This window comes from Artibeus jamaicensis, unplaced genomic scaffold (genome assembly GCF_021234435.1).
Source record: "Artibeus jamaicensis isolate MK-2021 breed Jamaican fruit bat unplaced genomic scaffold, CSHL_Jam_final contig_3126, whole genome shotgun sequence".
Lineage (NCBI taxonomy): Eukaryota > Metazoa > Chordata > Mammalia > Chiroptera > Phyllostomidae > Artibeus > Artibeus jamaicensis.
This window is the reverse complement of record NW_026521723.1, coordinates 7,895,392-7,904,344: the sequence shown is the minus strand read 5'-3', so window position 1 is coordinate 7,904,344 and position 8,953 is coordinate 7,895,392. Positions and strand designations below refer to the sequence as shown.

The 8,953-nt window shown below is 38.0% G+C and overlaps 1 pseudogene; it reads right to left on the bottom strand.

Annotated features, from left to right (window-relative positions):
* Positions 1–437: 437 nt before the first annotated feature.
* Positions 438–2,655, bottom strand: LOC119034664 (pre-mRNA-splicing regulator WTAP-like; annotated as a pseudogene).
* Between the last annotated feature and the right edge of the window lie 6,298 nt (positions 2,656–8,953).

Genomic DNA, 8,953 nt, shown 5'->3' with positions numbered 1-8,953 from the left:
AAAACCACTGTCCTGGGCAGTCTCGGCAGTCATAGTCCCCTATCTACTCTAACAGGACTGAATGGTGCGTAAGGACAGAGACAGCACGAGAAGCAATGCCCTTGCACAGCACAGGTTCTAGGTGGGTGCTGATTTATAAAGTCATCGTCATATTATACTTTAAGGAAAGATTTCCATTTACAACTTCACATTAACTCATATGAAAATAACCTGACCCTACTCAAAGTGTCCTTTTAGCCACAGAGTAATTAACTGCTACAATTTCCAAAGTGGCAGAGCTATTGAAGCAAAGTAGAAAATAAAAAGGAAAAACAAAACAAAAAACCATACCCACAAAAAAGGCTAATTCTGACAAGAGTACGCATTAATTTGTTAATTTTCTGGATAGTTTCCTCTCTCAAATTAAATGCCACTGTATAAAACTAGCTGGAAAAATATCACAAAACTGAACCCTGTACATTTGCCCTCGAGTCCAAGCCATTCCGAAGGTGGCAGGAACCCGAGTTCAGTTACCTTTCCCATTCACTGTTTTCCTCTCTTGAGGGTCATGATTAGAGTCTATGCCATTTGAGTCGGGTGCGAGAGGGTGTTCACTGCCCCTGGGGGAGTCTACACTTTCAACCAGCACTGAGTTGGTTTATGTAACTACTCCCTCTGCCAGTTCTCTCTGAACTGGTGAAGGCCTTGCTACCATTCCCTGGGGAAGAAAAAAACCATCTGAGGTTGTATCTCCCTCCCTATGAAATCCAGAGTCCTCTGTCAGGAGGAACTGCCATTACTTGGTCCTTCGGCCAGTGGACTGCAGTCTTTAGTTGAGGCCTCTGCCTGCACTACTGGCTGGGAAGATGTAGGGCTGCTGGTACTTGGGGCTGGGGTACCTGTACCTGCTGCTGTTGGTACTGGGCCAGTCACTGGCCTGTGCCTTTCCGTTGTTGCTGAAGAACTAGAATGGTACTGTGCATATCCTCTTCTTCTTTGTCAAGTTGAATGATGGAGTCAATCAGCTCATCCTGACTACTTTTAAGCTCCTTACTATATTTCTTCTGTAAAGCCAATCTTCTGTAAGTTGCACAGCATATCCCTGGGACAGCTGCTTTCCAAGCTCTGGGTTCTTCTGGATAAGCATTCTACACTTTTGGCCTGTTTGGTTTTCTTTCTCTTTTTTTTCCACATCACAAAATGTCTCATGCCAGCCCACCAGTTCTAATATATCCTTTCCCCCAATCTTCTGGCAGGCACCTGTGAAACTGTCCCACTTAATTTCTACTTCAATATGCTAGGACAAAGCATCAAATAGTAAAAAGTGTCAAATCTCCTCGTGTTTTGTGATACCAGATAGAAAACAGAGGCAAGGCCTTTTCCTTTCCTTTGAAGAACATAACAAGACTTTTTCCAAAACCAATCTCATACTAGAGTAGGAATCATGCAAAAATGGAATGTGATTCTTAGGCTTCTTTTTGTCTCAAAAATATTGCAAAGTCCATCAAATAGTAGACACTCAATAACAATATCATGAATAATTAACTCATATGAAATATACTCAATACATACTTGTTTACTGAAATGCACAAATGGCACATGAACGCTTATCCACCTTACATATTTTTCATGATAGCAAGAGATTTGTTGACTTGATTATTCATTATAAGCCCTGAGCATAGCATAGTGTTTAATATGTACATATTCCTTGAATGAATGAGCCAATAAATTATTTTTGAAGTGCTTCTATTTCTAAGGTTTATAGCTCCATGATTTCATGTCTTCCCTATGATATTATTTAAATTATTTTTTACAAAACTTTTGCATACTACTTAAGCTCCACATCCTATAAGTTCCCTTCATAGCTTTACCTGCCATTCTAGTCTAGTTGAGATGATCCGAACTCAGAGCTTCTGAGCCAAACTCTTTGATCTTCCTCTTTCTTCAGCACTTACCATTGCTAAAGCCTTTCTTGTTATTTTCTCTTTTCTGTTTTTTCTCCCCAAAAGGTCAGTTTGTCATGGCATTAAAATACATCCTTTGTTCAAAATTTAAACACTTATTTTTATAGTCACAAAAATTTCACCATCAGCCCTGGCTGGTGTAGCTCAGTGGATTGAACACAGGCCTGCGAACCATGCGATTGCAGTTCTATTCCCAGTCAGGGCACATGCCTGGGTTGCAGGCCAGTTCCCAGTAGGGGACACATGAGAGGCAACCACACATTGATGTTTCTCTCCCTTCCTTTCTCCTTCCCTTCCCCTCTCTCTGAAAATAAATAAATAAAATATTTTTTAAAATTCACCATCAATAATATTCTCTTCTCCTCAGATGTTCAATCTCTTACACATCTCTAACTCATCCTATTGTACTCTAAACATTTCTAGTTGTCTGCCTCCACAAATGTCAAACAATTTCTTCACTTAATTCAAGGACTTTACAAAGAAGTTGGCCTTGAGACTCTGGATAGAAACATTAGAGTGAAAGTGCCTCACCAGTTCTCAGACACTGTTTTAGCTGGAACCTATGAGTAGAAAGGACATATTTTCCTCCTTGCTAGAGCTTTCTATTCTTCCTAAAGGAATTTACCTCAGATAGTTGTCTCATAACATGATGCTTGTCTTCCTCAAGACCCTCATCTGCCTTCACTACTTCCAGTCCAATAACTAGGGCCATTGCTCAATGTTTCTTGAGAGGGAACATTTAGTTGCTGATTTCCTACCAAAAGATTTGTATGGCTGCCTACAGTGTTCCAGCAGGAACTAGCAGAAGACCTGGGAGAGCAGAAATGACTGGGCTGGACTGGATGGGGGTGGATGCTAAAGCTGAACAGCAGAGAATTAACTGGCATGGAAGCATTCTCCTATGATTCAGAACTTAGCATCCTAGCATAGACATTTGAAGCTTGTATGATGCACTCCTGATATGGGCTCCCTAAAGCTTGGAAATGACAATGGCCATAATAAATGATGTGGAGATCTGCCCTACCTTTGAAAATATTTAGGAAGGGGTCAAAAGACTCAAGGATATAAGCATGGCTACAAAGAGTTTTACACGAGTGTAGAGAACTACCACTTGATTGTACAGTTTGCAAGGGCCCAAAGGAAAGATGTTTTATAAGGCTTTGAGAAATTACTTGGTGAGGGGGCCCACTGGTATACCTGAGAACTTCTGTAGTAACTCTTCTGTAGAGGCCAACTTTGGCAGTGACAAGTGCTGTCATGGAACTGAATATGCTAGTGTGGATATGAATGATAAACAAAGTGGGTGTAATTAACATACCAGGCACCAGTGTAACCAGGTGTCTTGGCTATAGCGACCTGTCCCTAAGAGGCCACTGGGACAAGAGAAATGCACAGCAACTAGTGCCTACTTTAGCTTATGAAATCAGAAAAAGAAAGATCAACATATGGTGAGCAAAGGTTTTTGTCTGCTCTTTGAGGATAAAAGTTCCCATCACAAACTTTATAAATATATGTAAATAACACATAATATAATATAACATAACATAATATTATCATATAATATAATTAATATATGACATAATATAATAAATTAAATTTTCTTTAGTTAGAGCCCATTCCATGAAAAAATTACTGCTATAGCCAGTTAAATGAGTGACAGCTTTGCCTCAGTTCTCAAGCCTCTGAAGTCAGCCAATCAGCAGCAGGCCATGCTTCTTAAAACCAGATAATCAACAAGGCTGCTCCTATAGGTGTGCTTCCTTGGCTGGAAACCACACAATCCCTAAATGCTTTCTTGGCTGAATGTTAGCCAATCCTTGAATTCCCTCCTCAAATCCTATAATCATTGTTTGGAGACACAGTGTTTTCCATGACCAGCTATTGTTCAGTAAGCAATAAATTCACTTATGTTTATTTGTTGCAGACTATTTGGGGGGTTTGGGAGAGAGTGTCTTTCATGTACTGTAAAATTCTGATCCCTCATACTGTTTTCTGATCTGAGCTAGTTGTCATATACAGATCCCATAAATGTAAAGAGGAGGCCTTGAGATAGGGCCTTGTAAGGTCCTCACGACCTCATGACTGATACCCTGCAAATATTTTCCTCAAATCTGCAGTAACTCACCAGGGTATGTACATACACTGTAAGAAGGAAAATATCCAGGCCTGAGATACTGCCAAGGCCCCCAGTAAGTGTGGGGACTCTGAGGCCATGGTAAGTGGAGGCCTGGCCAAGGTTCCTCTCATGGGTGGTAAGGTAGGTTCACGGGTTCACTCTGTAGCCATTTCATCAAAAAGTCTTCCCTGAATTTCAGAACAAGGATCATTATTGTAGAAAGGGATATAAAAAATGCTTGGCCTATCTATCACAGTAAACTACAATCTATATTCTATCTTGTGTAAATTTCATGGTTAGTGCTCCCTCAAAGAATTAAAGTAGGCAAGAGTTAAAGTTCCCAATATCTACCATGTGTCCCTGTGTAGCAGAAATCAGATAGAAGGTAAACTAGACTATAAAAGGTAAGGGTAAGCCATAAACTTAGTAACTGGTAACCATAGTAACAGTTGTTATATAAAATCTTATGTCTTTACTGAAACAAATCAGTATAGCTCAGGAACTTTGTAGTTACTAATATGCAATTATGTTCTTACCTGCCTTGATAAGTAAAAAGGAGTAGAGTTTGTTTTTACAAGGGAGTTTATAGTTCACTGCCATGTCCCAGGGCCCCCTATTAACTTTCCTTCCCTCTGTGACATGTGATATGCAAGGTCTCAATTGTCCCAGACAGTCTGCAGGACATTTATGGACTATGCTGATGATATCACACTAATCAGACCTGGAAAGAAACGAGTGGCCAGTGCTCTGGTTGTTCTAGAAAGATGCACTACATGTAAGGTGGTTGTAGAAAAAGATGCCTATGGAAGCTCTGAAAAATCCCAACATATTTTCAGCATAGACTCTTAGAATTTTGGTAAAATTTTGTTTATTTTATAGTTGCTTAAAAAGTAGCTCCTGTTTCACTCCTGGGACCTACTAGAGCTGAAGAACCTCACTGAGAAAACAAGTGGCTTCCACCAGAGCTGTCCATCATGAGCTGGTATCGTCAGATCTTCCAACTCCTTGTTGAGCTGGAGTAGCGCCCATCTACAATAGCTGTAACACGTTTGTGTGGGACGGTGCAAGTCCAGAAGCCAAAAGTAAATTACGTCAACAATTGGCTCAAGCCAATCATGTTGTGCACCATTTTGGTGCCTCTTTCAGCTCATAGTTCAGGTTTCATGGGTGGGAGTGATGAAGGTAGTAAGGAGGTATTTTTAAGCAATGGATGGAGAAGAACGAAACACTGACTTGAATCATAATTGGGTCATTTCTATACATTAGCATGAATAAAATCATACTACTGTGCCATTCATGTTCATTTGTAGGTATCTAAAGATGGCAGTGAAAAATTTATCTCAGGAAATAGAGAAATATGTTCATTATTTTTACATAGGGAAAGAAGTAGATCAAAGTAAAAATTTATATATATACACATATATATTTGTATCTTCATATGTATACATATATGATAGATATATACAATAAAATGGAGAAATATATACATGTATCTTATATAACAGAGGGGATATAATATATATATCCCCTCTATTATATATATATATATATATACACACACTATATATATATAAGGATCCATATATATCCCTTCTGTTATAGAAAAACTACATATATATATATCATTCTGCTATATGTATATAGTTCTTCTATAATAGAAGAAAATATTTCTAGAAGTCAGATTCACTAATGTAATTCTTGCTACTCTATTTTCATTGACAAAAATAAATGGGCAATTCCGTTAATATAGTCGGACAAGGTCAAGGTGTTCAAGGATTAGGCCTGCTGGAATAAAATTCTGGATTTCTTCACAAAGCAAATAACTTTGAACAATTTAAGTGGATGTAGGTTAGTGATATCTGGGATGCAGAAGAGGAGGATGATGAATATCAATTGCAGATTCAAGACTATAGCTTGTTTCATTAACCCTCTTAATTTAAGTCATTTTTCTTAGCCATTGTTATCAACCATGAATACATGATGGTATCTGATGAATGTAAGAGTCAGGCTGTTCCAAAAAGTTGTAATGCACCACCTCACATGTCCACTACCTCCCTGATTTCAACACAATACATGACCCAGCACCACACATCAAATGGATGGCAAGAACTACCTATGTCTCTCTACACCCCTTTCTCTCCCCCACCCCCTCCCCTCATCCCCACGGCCCAGTCTCACATCTTTGTCTACTCAGGTGGATAAAGTCTTAATCTAGAGGTGCAGGGGAGTTAACATTCATGAGGTAATCCTCAGCAGTGGATTTATGTATTTTCCAGATAGAAATTCTTGAAACTGTACGGCCTCAAGGAAGTGAATTACTATTATAAAAATTTGTTACTTTTCTCTTCTTCCTGAACTTTTCTATATTTAATGGAGCAATAAAAAAAGCACTTAAATTCTTAACCACTCAAATAGTAAAATACCATTATTTTCTTATATTAAAAAAACACAAAAATTTAAGACATTATATAGGTAATTTTGGTAATAGGAGTATAGATGGAATACATAATTAAGGGGCATAAGAAGGTTAAAAATGTATGATTAAGCCAAAATTCACTTTATGTGACAAAATTATATCTGAGACTTTGCTTCAAGATGTAGTTACCTTTTATAATGTGATTATCTTATTTTATTTTTAGATAACCTAATCTTTTCTTGGATATGGCTCTTATACATGAAGTTTTCCATTCTAACCGAAATTTAGAAAGCAAAGTCTTACTCAAAGCAAGGCTTCTTTTTAGTTCCACTGAGTCTTTGGTTGGCCGCATGCCATATGCTGAGGGTAAAGGCAGCAAAAGCATTGGCAGAATTGCAGGCTGTGGAATCACCCGGATGTGTCCCTGGATGCCAGTCCTGAACAGTCACCGAGTTTTAGCTTTTACAAATGAGAATCTTAGCACTTACTCTTCAGTGTTGAACCTAGTTGTCTAAACCTTTGTTTAGTCTTTATAAAGCAGCAATAATAAGACTTTGTCATATTGTTGTGAGGATTATGTAAAAAAATACCACAGGAGCATAACACATTCTCTAGCAAATAGTATAATCATGTTGTAAATATTAGATGATTGTCCCACTATTCACAAGCAGAGTAGAGATGAGTCACTGCGCATGGGTAGGCAGATTATTGGACTGAATAACATGAGAGAATAATTATTTAAGACTCATAATTACTTAACAAATATTTCAGATATATTTGTAATGACATAAAAAGGAGGGGTTCAAAATTTACAAATGTATTTGTTACCCAAAGGAAGGTGCTGGCATAAATATTTCAAATGAGACAAGAAATAAACCATTTTAATATATTTTTATTTCATATACTATTACTAAAATTTAACTTCTGAATAATGTTTCACAGAGGTAGGTATTGAAGTATTTAAGATTTTTAAAAAATAAAATTACAGATTGTCTCATAATATTAAAATATACATTTGAAAATTATTTTCATGCCAAATAAAAAAATACTCACCAATGTCAATCAAAGTGACCACTTACTGGGTAAGCAATTAGAATAATTTAAAGATAATTTTACTGATTAAGCTCTGAAAAATAAGTATATTTCTTATAAACCTTACAGGCTTCCAAATCAGTTTAATTAAATGCTGATATTATAATGTGAACAATCTGTAAATTATCATTCCTATTTATAGGATTTTAGAAATTCTCAGCAACCAAACCAAAATATAGAAATAATTAGAAAGCAAGGCTTAAAATCTTCACTCTAAGCAAACCTCTCACTGTGACAGGTTTAAACCACTGCTGTGATCCACAGACCACACCTGAACAGCAAAGGTCTAAAAAAGCTAACTGCTGCCTGCCTGGTGTGTCTCAGTGGACTGAGCACTAGCCTGTGAAGCAAAGGGTCGCTGGTTCAATTTCCAATCAGGGCACATGCCTGGGTTACAGGCCAGGTCCTCAGTAGGGGGCACACGAGAGGCAACCACACATTGATGTTTCTCTCCCTCTCTTTCTCCTTCCCTTTCCCTCTCTCTAAAAATTTTAAAAAAGAAATAAAATATTTTTTAAAAACCTCAAATGGTGGAAGACCTCAATGGATACATTTCTATTGTGATACGTTTCTGTGTCAAATTGACTGAGTCATGGTGCGTAGATGATGGGACGAACATCATTCTGGAGGTTTCTGTGAGGGTGGTTTTAGAGGAGATCAACATTTTAATCAGTGGACTTTAAGCAAAGCAGTTTGCTCTCCATAAGGTCACTGTATCAGTGAAGACCTGACTAAAATCAAAGCTCCCTCTGGCAGGAAGGAATTCTCCGGCGGATGGCCTTTTTACCTGAATCAAAACCACAGCTCTTCCCGGGTCCCCAGCCTGCCAGCCCACTTTGCAGGTTTTGGATTTACCAGGGTCATAATCACGTGAAAAAAATCTGTTGTTTCTGGATCTATGGAGAACCTTGACAAAAAAAGACTATCATTAAACTATACAGGTCAATTAACCATGTTTTAAAAATTATTAAAATGACCTATTCAGAAAACTTGCTGCAGAGCAAGGCTTATAAAGAGGGAAAGCATAGGCATTCATCAGAGGAAAAGAGCAATTCTTTGCTTTTTTGCTTTTTTTAAGATTTTTATTTATTTTTAGAGAAGGAAAGGGAGGGGAAAAGAGGGGGAGAGAAACATCAATGTGTGGTTGTCTCTCGAACGCCCCGTGCTGGCAACCTGGCCCACAACCCACGCATGCATCCTGATTGGGAATGGAACCAGTGATCCTTTGGTTCCTGGGTTGGCACTTAATCCACTGAATCACACCAGTCAGGGCAAGACCAATTCTTAAAACTAAAATTAAACACTTCCCATTCATGTTGAATTACATGCTTATTTCTTTAGGATAGATAGTTTATTCAATGGTGTTGGGAAAACTGGACAGACGTG